Here is a 19,209-nt window from a genome sequence, read left to right as displayed (position 1 = left end):
GGAAGCACACTAGCTTTTGGAGCGACAACTGATGAAGGAATGTCACTCCGAAAGCTCGTGTGCTTCCAATTCAACCTGTTGGACAATAACCTGCTGTTGTACGATTTTTAACAAACTCCTACTAAGATTGCTTTCCCAAAATGCAGCCCCTCACATTTATCTGAATTATACTCCATAGGGACCGGGGCTGTTCATTAGAATACGCATCTGAGAATATGTGTTTGGATTGGATGCCTGGATGAGGAAGGAAGGGCTGTAGCCATTATACATGTGGCCATTGTAGTACAGAAAGTGTATAAAAATGTTGCTTTTTTAACCGCTCACGTTCCAGTGTGTCATGGATCTCCCTTCCGAGATTGGCCTCGGGAACAAAACCCTGCATTAACTGGTTGCATCATAAGTAAACATCTTACACTTGCCTAAGTTCTGCCTGCCTCCTGAGACTTCGTTCCCTCTCAAAGGGAAACACTCTTACAGCTCTGACGAAATTTCAACTTAATGCAAACATTTATTGTATATGAAATGATTACTTTCAGAGGAATATGTGGGTGGCACGGTGGCACAGTGGTTAGCACTGCTGCCACGCAGCGCCAGAGACCCGGGTTCAATTCCTGCCTCAGGCGATCAACTGTGTGGAGTTTCCACGTTCTCCCCGTGTCTGCGTGGGTTTCCTCCGGGAGCTCCGGTTTCCTCCCACAATCCAACAATGTGCAGGTCAGGTGAATTGGCCATGCTAAATTGCCTGTACTGTTAGGTAAGGGGCAAATGTAGGGGTATGGGTGGGTTGCGCTTCGGCGGGTCGGTGTGGACTTGTTGGGCCGAAAGGCCTGTTTCCACACTGTAATGTAATGTAATCTAATATCATTTCCATGATAAAATTTGGGAAAAGCGAACTTGACTTCAGCTTAAATGTCATGCTAAATAATTGTTTCCATATTTCAAATCATGCGCACTCCAAAATGATTGTTATTTTCATTTCATTTTCAGAAAAAAAGTTGCTTGGGAATGTTGACAATGTTCCTTTTCCTTCCAAACTTAGTTGTCAATGAACAATAATCACACAATTATGAGAATTCCTTTCTTCACAAAATGTCATTAACTCTATCTTTTGTTTACAATAATAGTCACTTTCATAGCCTAATTATTTCCCTCCTAATTCTGAAGTAAATGTCGGAACATTTATCATGATAAAAATTGCATCAAGAAAACTACAGCAAGAAAGCATATAATTCTTGCTTTGCCTGCATTTTTGAACAAGAACAATTTCGTTCAATTGTTGCGGAATGCTTTTTATCAAATCATAAAGCTATGTTTTAATCTTCAGTTTCTTAATCTTAATGGAAATCCAATCAACATCAGAGGAAATTGTTTTCAAAATATAAAGTCAATTTATCCGTCAGTTTTCTGGAAACAATTATCAATTACAATGATTATACAGCACTTTAACTTAGACTTTGCAACAAATGCAATGTATTTTCATTGAATTCATTATTTCTTATTGTCAATGCTGCAATTTAAAAACCTGTTTGTTCAAGCCAATACAAACACAAAAAGCCAATAATATCCCTTGCAAATTCTTTGTAAATATCTGATTTTTGCTCATTTGATCACAGTAATATCAGCCGTTGAAATTCAGAGAGCTCCAATTATTTTTCACTGCAATAGCTTTAAATTAAGGGGGGGTAGATATAGGACAGATGTTAGGGGTAGTTTCTTCACTCAGCGAGTCGTTAGTTCATGGAATGCCCTGCCAGTAACAGTGGTGGACTCTCCATCTTTATGGGCATTTAAGAGGGCATTGGATAGGTATATGGAGGATAGTGGGTTAGTGTAGTTTAGGTGGGCTTGGATCGGCGCAACATCGAGGGCCCAAGGGCCTGTACTGCGCTGTATTCTTCTATGTTCTATGTTCTATGTTCTAATATTACTCTTCATTTCTGCACATCACTCAGTCCAATATCAAGAAGAGATATCTCATTATTTTCAAATTCACGAATATAATTTTTAAAATCCATTTGTTGCTAATATCTTATATCGAATATTTAATAATCTTTCAATCCAGTAAGGTGTATAAATGTGGAATTATGCTTCCATACAACAAAAAATGCAAGGACATTGTAATATGAACATTTGTATTTATTTTGAAGTTGGAAACATCTTTGAATGGATTTGCTTATAATTTAGTTCGAAGCTAATATCTACTGTGTATTCAATCACAATATCAAAAGATTCTTTGCAGGTATCATTCATTGCTCATTCCAATAATCACAGTATCTGCTCCATATTTTCTTCTGGTCACTAATAGCAATATGTATCGAATTCCACTCTTTCAATATTTCCCGGAAAATATTTGAGAATTTTGCAGTCATAAAGCAGAACTATATGATGTAATACGAACAACGACAAGGATTGTTATTCTCTATGATAAAGACAGTAACTTCAGTTCTCTGTGACAAAGATAGGGCGTCCTTTTCACTGTAACAAATACAGGGCCTGCTGTCAGTACAGTAAAGACATAAACTGCTATTGCTGACAATATGCAGAGGTACGGATGTTCTCCATAATAACGACAGGAAATTATGTTCCCTATAATAACATCAGAAACTGTTGTTCTCTTTGATAAAGACAGCCACTTTCATTCTCCACAAAAAGACAAAGATTGCAAGTCTCCGCAGGAACGACATCAACTGCTTGTCTCTGCAATAAAGAAAGGCTCTACTACTCTCAATAATAAAGACAGGAATTGCGAAGCTCTATAATAATGGCAGGAACACCTATTATCTGAAATGAGCACAGAGCACAAATTGCTGTTGTCAACAATAAAGATAGGGATTGCGCTTCTCTATAATAACAATATGGAATGCTTTTCTTAGTGTAAAGACGACAGGGACTGCTGTTCACAAGAGAAAGATAGTGACTGCTATTCACCATAATAACAACAGTGTCTGCTGTTCTCAATGACAAAAACAGAGGCTGCTGTTCACATCAGAAAGATAGGGACTGTTGTTCTCTATAATAAAAACAGGGACTGCCATTCTCATTGACATAGACTGGACTGCTGTTAATAAAAGAAATTTAGGGACTTCTCTTCTCTATGAGAGGTGCAGGGACTGCTGTTCCCAGTAATAAAGACAGGGACTGCTGTTCACAAGAGACCGATAGGGGCTGCTGTTCTCTATAATACCAACAGGCACTGCTATTTTCAATGCAAATAATGGGACTGCTGTTCATGAAGGCAAGGCAGGGACTACTGTTTTCTGCCTTAACAGCAGGGTTATGGTTATAAAAACAGGAACAGTTCATCCCTGCAGTAAATTCAGACACTGCTGTTCTCCATAATACAGACAGGGACTGCTGCTCTCGACAATCAAGGGGGGCACTTCTGTTCTTTTTAATACAGTCGTGGGCTGCTCTTCCCTGCAATAAAGCAATGAACTGATTTTGTGTTTAATAATAACAGACACTGCTGTTGTCTACAGCAGGAGCACATGCCCAAAATAATAGCAATTGTTTCTTTGTGTGAGGCTTTGGAGTATTCCGGATTGCTTGCACTCTGTCCTGACGAATGCCCTTCCCTTATTCACCTGTTGTTGCACAAATTGTACTTTTGCGATTTAGCTTTGGGCCTTTCCTTCGCTAGATGGCCGAGCAACGCAAAGGTATACCTTTTTGGAGCATACCCACACAGTGTCCGCGCAGAGAGAAGCTTACATTTTAATGAAGGATATGCTGCACAGCAGGATTCAAACAACTGTGCCAAGGTCCCAACTCGCCCCCCCCCCGCCCCCCCAGTGATGGAGACTGAAGCTTTCTTAAACATTCACTGCTCACGTTCAAAATCCCTCCCCACCCGCCTCATCTGAATTTAAAAAGTGTGGCCCCTGCTAGTGTAAACTGTCTGCCACAGGCTGCAAGTTGAAACTCCTCTACTTCACCAGCAAAGCCTGAACTCCCCATTTTCAACCTGGAGCTCACCCGTCCCTCCGTCCTGCACTTAATCCTCATCAACTCCCCTCCCATTTTCGACTGCATTCCTGTTCCTTCCAACATTCCCATCTACCCCCGCTCCCCCACCACACACTCCCTTCTGTTCCGCTCCCACATGTGAAAAGGGTCATTCGATGGAGGGAATTAATCTCATCCTCAACATTGGCCCAGAGAGAGTGGGGATGGTGGTGGCCAGAGCAGACAGTTTCTTCCCCTTTGAAAGACTGAGCAACCCTCCCCCTCCACAAGTCCAGAAGCCTCTGGCTTCGCTACTCTCGCAACTACCCCATCATACCAGGGGCAGGAACACAGTCCCAGTTAATGGGAATAATTATTTCTGTTTATCCCAAACCTCACAATCAGACCAAAGGAGGTGAGTTGGGCATGCAGGGGTTTGGTGTCCCGCTCTTATCGACATCCTGACATCCAACCTATATAAGTAGCGACCTCCCTGTTAAAATGATGACAACTCCCAGCCGAGTTGGCTGCCAGATATTCCAAGATGAAATACAGAAAAGATATTCAGCCTCCCGTCCCCCTCCATTCCTCCTCCCGACGGAATTAGCTCGCCAATAAACTGTATTTGAGTGGCGACCACATCTTCCATTTAACCATTGCCACCTCATGGCTCTCTCTGAAATACAGATATGACTCTCCCACAGCTATTCACAAAGCTTCACACACTCAGTACTCCGAATCTACCCCTTCCCATCTCTCCACTACCCCAAACCCCACCACAAACCCAAACTCAGAAAGGACTGAAGAAGTGAAGGAACAACCGCATAGAAAGATCCCACATGAAGTCTCAGTGCGTTCCAAAAGAAGGAAGTCACACACACAGGTAGAAATTACAAGCTGCAGGGAGAGCTGCTCACTCTCCCAATACAGAGAGAGCAGGTTTTGTCAGAAGGGAATGTCAATACAGTTCTGAGTTCATATTTTGTGGTGTGCGTGTGTGTGCGTGTGTGTGTGAGTGTATGTGTGTGTGTGTTTGTGTGTGTGTGTGTGCATGAGAGACAGCGACAGTGAGAGAGAGATGCTGGCTGTCTGCGTGCATAAGCATGTGAGAGAACATGCCTCTGCGTGTGTGTCTGTATGTATATGCATATGTGATAAAGAGAGAGAAAGACCATGAATGAGAGCCAGAACATGATTGAGTGTGTGTGTGTGCGTGAGAGAGAGAGAGAGAGATAGAGAATGTCTGATTGCACACGAGTGCTCGCATACGTGTGTGTGTGAGTGTGTGTGCCCTAAGGCCCAACAAGTACACACCGACGCTCTGAAGAGTAACCCACCCAGACCCATTTCCCTCTGACTAATGCACCTAACACTATAGGCAATTTAGAATGGCCAATTCATCTGACCTGCACATTCTTGGACTGTGAGAGGAAACCAGAGCATCCGGAGGAAACCCACGCAGACACGAGGAGAATGTGCAAACTCAACACAGACAGTTGTGTGAGTTAATTTGCCATGTCGTCAGTTGGGCTCCTCTCTAACTTCAGTGATGTTGATCGCTTGCAGAAGTTGGAGCTGCATAGCTTGGAGAAGTGAAAGTTGAGAGGGGATTTGATGAAGATGTTCAAAATCATGAGATGCCTGGACAAAGTAGAGAAAGCGAAAGGGTTCCCAGTTGTAAGAAAGATCGAGAATCAAGGCCACAGATAGCATAATTAGTGAAAGAAGAAATGGTAGCGCAAGGAGAAATGTTATATTGCAGTGAATGAAAAGAATCTGGTGTACTTTACCGAAAAGTGCAATTGAAGTAGATCCATTCGAGCAAGCATGGATTATTGTCTGAAATGAAGAATGTGCAGAATTACTGGGAGTGGCAGGAAGTGTATTGCTTACTAAGACAGTCAGCAGAAGAAGGACAGAATGAATGACCAGTTCCTGCTGTGTAGCAGTATGCGTCATATACCCGAGGAAGGGTAGGAGTTACTTTAACGGAGTTACTTCCAACTGTTCTTGAGATCAGGATAAGTTACATTCAGTCTGCAGTGTGTGGAGGGTTTTTATTGACAACGAGTGCAGAAAACAATATTTTTTTAAAAATCTGACATAATTGATTAACTCCAGGACGTTGTCAGTAGATTTTCTTCATCTTGTTGACTATATATGAGACAGCATTGCTCATATATAGTCAACAAGAAGGAAACTGATAAATTGTCCTGTTCTATTGTGAAGAAGAAGCGTACTTGAGAAATAAAGGCTGACAAACTGATCATGAATGCATTGCTTTCCAGCCTTCCAAGTGATGCCTGGCAAATTGCTTGGCTATGACTTCTTGAAGCATTCAGGATGGTGAGGGTACGTGACAAGGTAAATGTGGAAAGGTTCTTTCTCCTTGAGGGAGAGACAGGGACCAGAAGACAGAATCTCAGAAGAAAACTTTGCACATTTAATACAAAGAAGAGGAGGACATTTTTTCATCTCAGAGGCTAGTGAGCGGTTTAGGGGTTCACTTAACTCATTTGGCTGGATGGATGGTTTGAAATGCAATCGGTTCTTGACAGCAAGGCGGCAATTCTCTTACTGGCTAAAATAACCATGCAGGACTTTGAATCTCAACCTGTCGCCTTGCCTGAGGTGAAGTGAACAGAAGTTTAGACCATCACCAGTCATCTATCTTCATTGAGACTACAGCTGGCAAGACGATGATAACGTTATTGAAATAACATCAAAGAGGCCATTATACTGTCAGCAAGTCATCCTATGTTTACATGTGTGTAGTCCTCGAAATTGATGGAGCTCCGTCACACCTCGCTCTCAGACTGAACAGAACGTCTCATACTTCTGTTTGTATTTTTCAGCCAGGGCTCCCTTATTGGACCACATGGGCAGTCCCACAAACATCCTCTACTGTGATATGGACTCTCCCCAGATAGGATCACTAACTTCCCCAAATTCTCAAGTTTCCATGTCTTTCTCCAATGGAAACAGAGAGGAAAAATATTCCTTCAGAACCTTTCCCCTCTCCTGCATTTTTATATAAATATAAATATTCCCTCTCTAGTTATTCTATTTGCTTCAATATACTAAAAGAACTTTTATGCATTAACCCTAATTTTCTCAGCCAAGTGTTCTAGTGCCCCCTTTTCACACTTCTACTTTCCTACCTCAGTAAACTCCGCTGTCTCCCACATAACTCTTTCACAGACCATGTGTCAGATCTCTCTGTGGGACAGCATTTCATCGACAGAGACCTCAACTGCCTCACCTTTGCCGTAGCCATGGAGAGTGTTATGAACAGACAGGAATGGCAGCTGGTTAATTGGGGGTGGGCTAATTATACCAGTGATAGACAGGAGCTGTGGTGTATAAATCAGTCACAATTGTTCAACGAAAACTGCATAAATGAAATGTGGAGCCTTTCTAAGCAGCACTTGTTGGAAGTGTTGGATAACTTATTTCCACTGAGATAAGCAAGGAATTTCAAGCTGAAGGAACCTTGGGAATGACAAAAGAATTGGAACTTCTCGTGAAGAGGAACAAAGAAGTTTACTTAAGGTTGAGGAAGCAAGGGTGTGGCACAGCTTCAGAGGATTACAGAGTAGCCAGGAAAGAACTGAGAAATGGACTGAAGACAGACAGGAGGGGGCACAACAAAGCTTTTGCTACAAGGATTAATGAAAACCCAAAGGCGTTCTTCTCATAGGTGAGCAAGAAGAGAATAATCAGAGAGAGAAACAGAGAAACTGCTGCCTCATAGCGCCAGAGACCCGGGTTCAATTCCCGCCTCAGGCGACTGACTGTGTGCAGTTTGCACGTTCTCCCCGTGTTTGCGTGGGTTTCCTCCGGGTGCTCCGGTTTCCTTCCACAGTCCAAAGATGTGCAGGTGAGGTGAATTGGCCATGCTAAATTGCCCGTAGTGTTAGGTAAGGGGTACATGTAGGGGTATGGGTGGGTTGCACTTCGGCGGGGCGGTGTGGACTTGTTGGACCGAAGGGCCTGTTTCCACACTGTAAGTAATCTAATCTAATCTAAAAAGTAATTCCATTCAGGGATAGTGGAGGGAACTTGTGCCTGGAGACTGAAGAGGTTGGGGAGGTACTGAATCTAAGTTTTGCTTCAGTATTTAGTAGAAAGAGGGTGTTTTGATAGTGAGAATAACATGGATCAGGTTAATACGCTTGAATAGATTGAGATTAAGAAAGTGATGTGCTGGAAAGTCTGGGTAGTATCAAGATGGATAACTCCACAGGGCCGGACCAGCCATATCCAAAGTTACTACGGGAAGTGAGGAATTGGATTGTTGTTTCTGTGGTGATGATCTTTGCATTCTGACTGTCCACGGGAGTAGTTCCAGATAATTGGAGGGAGGCTAATATTGTTCCTCTGTTGAAGAAAATGAATAGGGAAATTCCTTGGAATTACAAAAGAATCAGTCTCACATCTGTGGCAATGAAGGTACTGGAAAGGATTCAGAGAGATAGGATTATGACTATTTGAAAAAAAAGTCCATTTAAAAATAGCAAACACGATTTGTGAGGGGCAGGTCATGCCTCACAACCCTTATTGAATTGTTTGAAGATGCGAAAAGACAAATTGATGAAGGTCGAGAGTGGATGTGGTGCATACGGAGTTCAGTAAGGCATTTGATTAGCTTCCTCACAGTAGGCTTATTCAGAAAGTCGGGATGTATGGGATACAGGGAAATTAGGCTGTCAGGATAGAGAATTGGCTGTCTGAAACAAGACAGTGAGGGGTAGTGTGTGGAAAGTATTCCACATGGAGATCGGTCTGACCCTTGCTAGAGACGTCTGATCTTGTGCCTCGGTTCTTCGTAAGTTTAATATATGACTTGGATGAAGAATTGGAAGGGAGGTGTAGTAATTTTGCCGATGAGATAAATGTCTGTGGTATTGTCGATATTGTCGAGGGCTGTTGCAGGCTACAACATGATATTGACAGGATACAGAGCAAGGCTGAGAAGTGACAGATGAAGTTCAACCTGGTTAAATGCGAAGAAACATCGTTTGCAAGGTCGAATTTGAATATTCAATACAAGGCTTAATTCTCGGCAGTGTGGTGGAACAGTGGTATCTTGGGATTCTCGTACATAGACCTTTCAATATTTACACCAATGTTGATAGGATTGATTAGAAGACGTATGGTATTTTGGCTTTGATTAACAGGGGATTGAGTTTAAGAGCCGCCAGCTTTTGCTGCAGCTCTCCATAATGCTGGTTCGCCTACATTGGAATATCGTGTCCAGTTCTGGTCGGCCCTTTATAGGAAGGATGTAAAGCTTGAGAGAGAGAGTGCAGAGAAGATTTACCAGGATGCTGCCTGGATTGGAAGGCTTGTCTTATGAAGACAGATTGAGTGCGCTCGGACTTTTCACACTGGAGAGAAGAAGGAAGAGAGGTGACTTCATAGAGGTGCACAAAGTAATGAGAGGCATAGATAGATTAGATAGCCAGAGACGTTTACACAGGGCGGAAATGGCTGTCATCGAGGTGATAAGTTTAAGGTGATTGGAGGAAGGGAGAGGCGGGATTTCAGAGGTAGGTTCTTTACGCAGAGGCTGGTGTGTGCGTGGAATTCACTGCCAGCAGTATAGTGGAGTCAGAGACATTACAATCATTAAGCAACAACTGGGCAAGCACATGCACAGCGGTAAATTGAGGGGAGTTGTGTTGTTAAGGTTGATCTTAGTTTAAGATAAATGCTAGGCACAAAAGAGTGGGTGAAAAGCCTGTTCTGATCTGCACTGTTCTGTGTTCTATGTTCTATAACTCGTGGGATTTACTTGGCCCCAGCTGTCTGTCCCTGAACCATACCTAATTATTTTGTTCTGTCAAAGCCTCAATATATCTTCTCACCCCGGGTTGCCTATTTCCTCTCACCCTTGTCCTTCATCCTCACAAGAACGTACTGAACTTGCCATCTGACTTTTTAAGACCTCCAACTTGCCTTCATTTTTCAAGATCAGCGAGAGGGGAGTGACGGACGAGGGGCCTGCTGGATGTTAAGTTTCCCACTCAAAAGGACTTATCTCCGATGTCAACAGCCTTCAAATTTTGGAGCAGCGATGGAAAGAGAGGACCGGGGAGCTGCCAGGAAAGTAAATTTGGCACTCGAGAGTACTTACCTTTGGTGCCTTTGGTACCTTTGGTAGCTGAGTTTGTTAATTAGCTGAGTTAAGGCCAAGTTCACCTCAACATTAAAAATGGCAAAAGATCTCAAACCCGTGTTCTATTAATCTTGTTCAATGTTGGAGTTCAGGGATGGAGCCGATGTCCCTGACTTCTTCACATGTAGGAAGGTGCGTCCAGCTGCGAAAATTGTTTGAACAAATGACGGTTCTGGAACTGTGGACGGACACACTTTGGAACAATCATGATGCTGAGGGCGTCGTTAATAGCACGTTTCATCATTCAGTCGCATCGCAGATTAGGATTGCTGAGGGAGAAATGGAATGTGTGACGAAATGGCAGAGAAAAAAAAGGGAGGCAATGCAGGTGTCCCCTGCGGTCATCTCCCTCCAAAACAGGTAGACCGCTTTTGCTCCTGTTGAGGTAGATGGTTCACGAGAGGGAGTCAGCAATAGCCAGTTTCATGGCACCGTGGCTGGCTCTGCTATACGGAAGGGCGAGAAAATGATGAAAAGTTATAATCATAGGGGAATTCAATTGTAAGGGGAATAGATAATCGGTTCTGTGGTCGAAAACGAGACTCCCAAATGGTATGTCGCTTCCCAGGTGCACGTATCATGGATTTCTCAGATTGGCTGCAGAACATTCTTAGGGGAAGAGTGAACAGCTAGTTATCGAGGTGCATATAGTCACCAATGATATTTGCCAAAAAAGGGATGAGGTCCAACAAGCCGATTTAGGGGGAGTAAGGAGAGAGGAAAACGAAGTAGTACATCAGAGGTAGTAATCTCAGGATTACTACCAGTGCGACGTGGAAATCCGATGAGAAATAAAAGAAGAGGTAGGATGAATTCGTGGCTTGAGAAATGGTGGTGGAGGAAGCGGTTCAGAGTTTGGGGATATGGTGACTAGTTCTGTGGAAGGTGGGATTTTTACAAATTAGATGGTCTACACCTGGACCGCACTGGAACCAATGTCCTTTGGTATGCTTTTGCTAATGCTGTTGGGTAGTGATCGAAAAAATGTGGCAGGAGAATGGGACCTAAATGAAGAAGCCAGTGGACCGTACGAAGGGAGTAAGTAATGCCTGAAAGTAACTAGATGATGAAGTCAGCATGATTAAAATGAAGAGTAGGCAGGGAGTAAATGATGAACACAGATGGGCTGGTGGTCTGAGGTGCATTTCTTTTAATGTAAAGAGTGCAGTAGGTAAGGACTCAGGGCTTGGATGAGCAACTGGCCATATGATGTTTTTGCTATTAATGAGACTTAGTTGAGGGAAGGGCATGATTGACAACCACATATCATATGATATCATAGGATATCGATGCTTCAGGCGAGACAGAGAGGGAGGTAAAAAGGGGTGGAGGAGTTGCATTACTGGTCAAACAGGATATTACAGCATTATTGAGGGAGGGCACAATGGAGGATTCGAGGAGGGAGGCTATATCGTCAGACGTCAGAAATCGTATGGGTGTGGTAACAATGTTTGCGTTGTACTACAGGCCTCCAAACAGCTAGCGTGAGATAGAGGTGCAAATATGTCGATACGTTATGGAAATATATTTGGCGATGGTTGGAGACGTTACCTTTCCCAACATTGAGAAAGATTCCTTAGTGTTAAAGCAGTTTACACTAGGTGGAGTAGAATTTGGAAGGAGCATCCAGGAGGGACTGCTGGAGCAGAATGTAAATTAGCCCACTCGGGAAGTGTCCATACTGGACCTAGTGTTGGGAAAAGTGCCAGGTGGTTGATGTTTCAGGAGGGGATTACTTTGGGAAAAGTGATCACAATTCCATTAGTTTTAGAATGCTCATGGACAAAGGCGAGAGTGGTTCAAAAGTTAAAGGGATTTCGGGAAGGCCAACTCACTCAAAATTCGGCAGGAGCTGGCGAATGTTGATTGAGAACTGCTGTTTGAAGGTAAATGCACATCTGATACGTGGGAACCTTTTAAAGAGAGGTTCATTAGAATACAGGAGAGGCATGTTTTTGTGAAATCGAGGGATAGAAATGGCAAGATTAGGAAACAATGGGTGACAGATGAAACTATAGGACTAGCTAAGAGGAAAAACGATGCATACTTAAGATGTAGGCGACTGAAAACGGATGAAGTTTGGAAGAATGTCGAGAATCTGAAATGAGATATTAAGAGGGCTGAAAGGATCATTAATTATCTTTAGCAAACATGGTTAAGGAAAGTACTAAAGCCTTTTGTTCATTTCTAAGGATCGGCGATAATGAGAGAAAGTATTGGCGCACTCTAGGACAAAGGAGGAAAGTGTTTGCCTGGATTCACTGAAAATGGATGAGAATCTTAACGAGTAATTTTATTCAGTATTCACCAAGGAGACAGACATGATGGGTGTTGATAGATGTTTGATTACTCAAGGTCAAGTCGACAGAAGGAGGGAGGAAGCATTGCGCACTCTAAAAGCTAGTGAGGAGGACAAGTATCCAGTTCTGGATGTGATCTATCCCAGGTTACTGGGGGAAGTGAGAGAGGAAATAGATGGGGTCTTAACAGATATCTTTGCAGCATACTTGAATGCAGGTGAGTTCGTGGAGGATTAGAGGATTGCTAGTATTTTCCCCTTTTTTAAGAACCATAACTGGGAAATTCATGTCATTACAGACCGGTTAGCCTGATATCAGTTATTGGTAAACTGCTGGACAAGATATCGAGGCAATGGATGTATTCTCACTTGGAAGAAAATAGACTTATCAGTGATATGCAACATGGTTTTGTTCAGGAAAGGCCGTATCTCACCAAATTAGGATAATTCTTTGAGGAAGTTACAAAGTTGTTTTTATGAGGGAAGGGTTGTAGATGTCATATAGATGAACTCCAGTAAAGCATTCCATAAGGTTCCCTAGGGTAGGCTGATAGAGAACGTGCAGTCGCTACACTCATTAGATGGATGAAGTACTGGCTGGACAACAAGAGACAGAGAGTCATAGTGGAATGGAGTTTCTCAAAATGGAAAAATGTGACCAGTGGTGTTCCACAGCGATTCGTGCTGTTGTGATATACAAAAACGATCTGGAGGGAGGTATGAGTTGTCTGATTCGCAAGTTGCCTGTGATACTTAGTTGGTTGAGTAGCAGATAGTGAACACGACTGTCAGAGAATACAGCAGAATATAGACAGAGAAGTCTGGGTGTTCAGGTCCATTGCATCCTAAACGTGGCAACGCAGGTCAATAGAGTGGTCAAGATGGCATTTGGCATGGTTTCTGTCATCAGATTGAGTGTGGTGTACAAGAGTTTAGATTAGATTAGATTCCCTACAGTGTAGAAACAGGCCTTCAGCTTAACATGTCCACAATGACCCTCCGAAAATGAACTCACTCAGACGCATTTCCCTCTGACTAATGCACCTAACACTATGGGCAATTTAGCATGAACAATTCACCTAACCTGCACATCTTTGGACTACTGGAGAAACCAGACCAACCGGAGGAAACCCACGCAGACACGGATAGTCAGCAATCATATTACATATTGTATTATACTTTGGTTCGGTGACATTTGGAATATTGTATACAGTTCTTGTATACAATAATGCTTTGGAGAGTTTGCAGAAGTGTTTCAAAAGAATGTTGCCTAGTATAGAGGGTGCAAGCTGTGAAGAATTATTTTCATTAGAAAAACGGAGGTTGAGGGCGGATGTGATTGAGGTCTGCAATCATCATGACAGGTATAGAAAGGGTGGGTAACGAGAAACTTTTCTCAGAGTAAATGACTTAATTACTGGGGTCATGAGTTGAAAGTGAGACGGGATAAGTGGAAATTTCTTTACGCAATGAATGGTGGGTGTCTAGAATGCGTTGCCAGTAAGGTTATCAGGGCGGGCATGATAGCGTCATTTATGACGCGTCTGGACAGATAGATGAATGGCAGCAAGCAGAATGTACAGATCTTCGGAAAATAGGCGACAAGTCGAGATGGAAGGTGTGGATAAGTGCAGGTTTTGAGGGCTGATGGGCCGGTTCCTGTACTGTAATTTTATTTGTTCTTTGTCCCTTTGCATACAACAAATATACTCTTATCAACTGCTGCAATCTCCTGTCGACTTGCATCAAAATTCGCCTCGCCACAATTTAGAACTTCAACTTGTGGACCAGTTTTGCCCTTCTCTTTAAGTATTTTAAAATAAACAGAACTATGTTCACTGTTCCCAAACTGCTTCCCCACTTTCACCTAATTTACCTGTCCTGCACTATTTCCCAATTGCATGTCGAGCTGCCCTTTTCCGAATACGGCCGTCTGTGCAATGATTGAGGAAATTTTCCTGAATGCACTTAACAAATTCCACCCCATTTAAGCCCTTAACCCTCTGGCAGTCCGGTCTATGATAAGAAAATATGAAGTCCCTTACTATGACAACCCTATTCTTCGTGCATATCTCTCTAGTCTCCGTGGAAATTTGTTTCTCTAATTCATGTTCACGATTTGGGGCCTAGAGTCCAACAACAATAACGTCACCATCTCCTTCTTCTGTCTTCGCTCCACCCACGAAGCCACACTGGATGACCTTTGAGTTGTTTAATCTCTGATTGCTGCTGTGATTCTCACCTTAATCAAAAATGCACTTCCTTCGCCTCTCTTTCCAAACCTCCGTCCCGCCTAAAACAATTGCACCCTGGAACATTTAGCTGTCATCCTTGTCCGTCAATTAGGCTTGTTTTTGTAATGGCGATAATATCCCAGTCTCACGCATCTATCCATCGGCCTTACCTGTGAACCCTCTTGCATCGAAATAGAGGCAATTAAAGTCAATTATCATTCCCTACTCCTTGTTGTGCTCCAGCCAAACCTGTGTCTCAACTTAGTACTTCTAATATCTACTTCCAGTATCACATTTGCCTCCCTGCTGTTGATGATGTCCCCACCCCAAGAACAATCGAATTTAGACCCATCTTTTTAGCTCTACCAAATCGGGTCGCCAAAGTATTGCCACCACAATCCAACCCTTCCCCCCCCTCCCTGAGTTCAGGCCAAAACCACCCCTCTTGAACAGGTCACCTCTGCCCCAGAAAAGATCCCAAAGATTTGACAGTCTGAATCCCTAGCTCCTGTGCCAGTTCTTTTGCAATGCATTAATTTGCTTTATCATCCTGTTCTTACCCTCACTTGCACGTGTCACTGGAATAACCTAGAGATTTTCACCAAAGATGCCCTTGTTTTTCCTTGATCTCTATAATCATACTGCAGGCCTCATTCCTATTTCCACCTATGTCATTTGTACTAACGTGCCTAATTACTTCTGGTTATTAGGCAGAACTGTATACATTAATCAAAGGGAAAAGCCACAGGGAATTCCTGCACTCTCTGCCTCCTCCCTTTGCCTTTCCTGGTGTTCACCCAGCTACTTTCTGCCTGCACCTTAGGTGTGAGCAACTCACTAAAACTCTTACCTGTGAAGAGCTTAGCTTTATCATGAATGCATGCAGTTTAAACTCCCTAACTCGGTCTCGCTTGAGCTACAGCTTGGTGCACTTCTGGCATCAAACACAATGGAAATCTCCTTGAGATCCCCCATCCTGCAGGAGGAACATGCTTATCGCCTAACTTCACCTCAACTGCTGTGAGATTTAAGATCAGAGTTCAAAAGATATTTAACATGAGCTTACCTGTCCTCCTTGCTAAGGTGCTGCTCTCCAAATAGTCTCGAGCTGAAGCCTTATTACTTATTGACCATGCAACAATTTTGCAATAACAGTTCGCTCTACACGACCTGCCACCCGCATTTTAATTTTTAGAGGAGACGGAGGCAAGGAAGGAAACACAACTCTAATGTAATGTTTGGGCTGCAAACACTCCTTCATGCCAAGCATACTAGGATCCGGTCTTCAGTGGATGTAACTGCTTCTAGGCTGTAAAATGTGCGCTGAAATAATGGCTGTGCCTCTCATTCGCTCTCTTCTAGATACTCTTCCTACTGCTGATCGCAGATTCTGTTGCCAGACGATCTGCTCTTCAGTGCTGGTGACTGTTTCCGTGCTGTATCTCATGTACTAAAGCGATGCTCTCTCACTGTGTCGTCCTCTGCTGGACCACTTTAATATAAAGAATGACAGCCAGAGCAGAAGAAAGGGAGAAAGGGTTTCACCCCCATTTCAATGCTTCACCTGCGAATGAAAGTGTTTCAATCCTGCAGAGATGCAGAGATAGAGAAACAAACATGCATGCACACAAACCAATATAGCAACATATCTAACACACAGAGATAGGCACATACAGAGCGGCATATAGACACATATACTCACACAGAAACAGACAAAAACAGGGACAGAAATACGCAAACATATACATAGACACGCAAACACACATAAACTAAAAATGTCATGCAATCCGGAAACATCCAAATTCATCCAACCAGTCTGTGCAGATAATAATTACAAAATGAACCAGTCGCACCTGCCTACGTCTGGTTCATAACCATTCGAACAGTCTATTTTTACTTAGATTACTTACAGTGTGCAAACAGGCCCTTTGGCCCAACAAGTCCACACCGACCCTCCGAAGAGCAACCCACGCAGATCCATTCCCTTACATTTACCCCTTCACCTAACACTGCGGGCAATTTAGCATGGCCCATTCACCGAACCTGCACATTTTGGACTGTGGGAGGAAACCGGAGCACACGGAGAAACCCACGCTGACACGGGGAGAATGTGCAAACTCCACGCAGACTGTTGCCTAAGGCGGGAATTAAACCCAGGTCTCTGGAAATGTGGGACAGCAGTGCTAACCACTGTGCCACCATGCCATCCGTAAATATAAATGTATTTATATAAATGTATTTTAAACATTGTAACTGTACCCGCATTCATCACTTCCGCTGGAAGTTCATTTTAAAGACAAACCAGCCTGAGTGTAAATAAGCCCCTCATGTATTTTTCTTTGCACGTTTTTTTCTCTCACGATAAAAAAATTCCTTGTCTTGAAATCACTTATTCTAGGCAAAGTACATCTGCCAGTCACTTTATCTATAGTGCTCAGGGTTTTATAAACATCTCAAAGATTGTCCCTAACTTCCTAACTTCCGGTGGAACCTATCCAGCCTGTTTTTAAAATTCGATCCTCCATTCCTGTCAACATCATTGTAAACCTTTTCTGAACCCTACGTCTGCTTACCCATATCCTTCCAATAAAACGGCCACAGTACTCTAATGTCTTGCACAACCTCAACATGATGTTCCACCTCTTTTATTGAAAGCTATGAGCAAGGAAGGCAACCTTGTCCAAATGTGACACAAGCACTAAGGAATTATATTGAACGCCAGGTCTGTCTACCAAAGACCCGACCTTCAATTTTTCATGACCTTCCCTTTTTGGTTTCAGCAAAATGCAATATCTCGCATTGATCCAACATAAACGTCATCTGCTGCTCGTCAGCTAAGTGAGTGATAGTACTTTCCCCCTCCACTTTCAGTTTTTCTAAGATTAGATCTTTTAGATTACTTACAGTGTGGAAACAGGCCCTTCGGCCCAACAACTCCATACCGACCCACACCCATTCCCCTACAGCTAACACTATGGGCAATTTAGCATGGGCAATTCACCTAACCTGCATATTTTTAGACTGTGGGAGGAAACCGGAGCATCCAGAGGAAACCCACGCAGACACGGAGAGAATATGCAAACTCCACACAGTCAGACATCTGAGGCGGGAATTGAACCTGGGTCTCTTGCGCTGTGAGGCAGCAGTGCTCACCACTGTGCCACGGTGACGCCCATAAACGGCCTCCGCTCCTACAGAAAGCCTTCAAATTCCGGCCTTGATTTTCCCAAAAACACTGAGTTCAGTTTCCCTTGTGTGGGCAGGAGGATGGCTTGAGAGCTGGATCACAGAGATAGTCTGTGGTGAGGAAAGCCTGCCTGGTTCTGCTGGAACATAATTATCTGTCTTGTATTTTTTCATGGTTTCAGGAAGAGGGTAGTCGCAGCTTAGAAGTGTGAAATAATTATCTGCAAATTATTGCAAATCTGCATTATATCCAAAATCTGCAAATTTGGTGCCAGAAATTATTGCTATTTCCTCATGTCCATGAATCAGCAGTAGTATTGATTCGAAATCCTTTATAGCGTAGCGTGAGATGTAGGATTTCATTCCCACATATCTCAGTCTACAGGTAATAGTTATTTAAGCTGGAAATTATTTCCAAGCAATTTGAGATGTTAATAGTTTACCTCGAAGGCAGAAACTGCGGGGAATGATGCTGGTGTAACTGCGGAAGATGGACTGTTTCAGGTAACCGACAATGCTGGGGCCCATGCGGGTGCCCTTGGCTACCACTTTCGTCCGCAATAAGTAGAATGATTCAAAGGAGACCTCAATAATTTCTCATTTGAATATAAAAGGGCAGTCCTTCAATAAGATATCAAATGGAGACAGAGCGTCTGCAATGGGATAGTGACAGATGCATTTCCTGAGCAACATTTCGGCAAAAAAGTGAAATGTTGGTTATGGCAAGTTTTTGTTTTGGAGATAAAGCAACAATAAATATAACAGGAGATGGAACGCTGAAATCAGTGGTATAGAGAGAATTGTGTATTCTGGTACATGAACCGCGCCAAGTTATTCAGAAGTGGCAGCAAGTCTGTGTGAAGGTTAATGGAATGACGCTGCTTCTTGCAAACGGTGACTGGCAGGATCCTAGAGATGTTTTAAGCATTTGTGCAAGACATACCTGAGAGCAGATCGGAGGCACTTTGCAGTTCTGATACCATAAACTTAAACCTTTGAAAATCTTTCTGTTTACTCTGTGCTGTGATGATGGCATTATGATAGATTAACTGTTTAGGACTTAGAATGAACGATTTTGTCAATATAAGATCTTGAGGAGATGGCCATTTCCGCTTATATAGGGAAATAATACTAGGGGGGCTTAAGACACATTCCTTTAAATTCTGATATTGAGAAGAATAATAAAGGTTTTATTTGAAATTACATGGATACATATGAACATATCTTCACGTCAATTGAGACATTTTGTTGTATAGGAAATGTCTCTGTGAGCAACAACAGCAGTGAATTTGACGGACTCATACTGTTCGAGCCATGTTCCAGCAGCCCTCATATCGCCCACTTTGGGGTTGTTGAATATTATG

This window comes from Chiloscyllium plagiosum, unplaced genomic scaffold (genome assembly GCF_037043375.1).
Source record: "Chiloscyllium plagiosum isolate Xiang-an unplaced genomic scaffold, Cpla_swu_hap1 HiC_scaffold_23, whole genome shotgun sequence".
Classification (NCBI taxonomy): Eukaryota; Metazoa; Chordata; class Chondrichthyes; order Orectolobiformes; family Hemiscylliidae; genus Chiloscyllium; species Chiloscyllium plagiosum.
Note: the sequence above shows the minus strand (reverse complement) of the source record.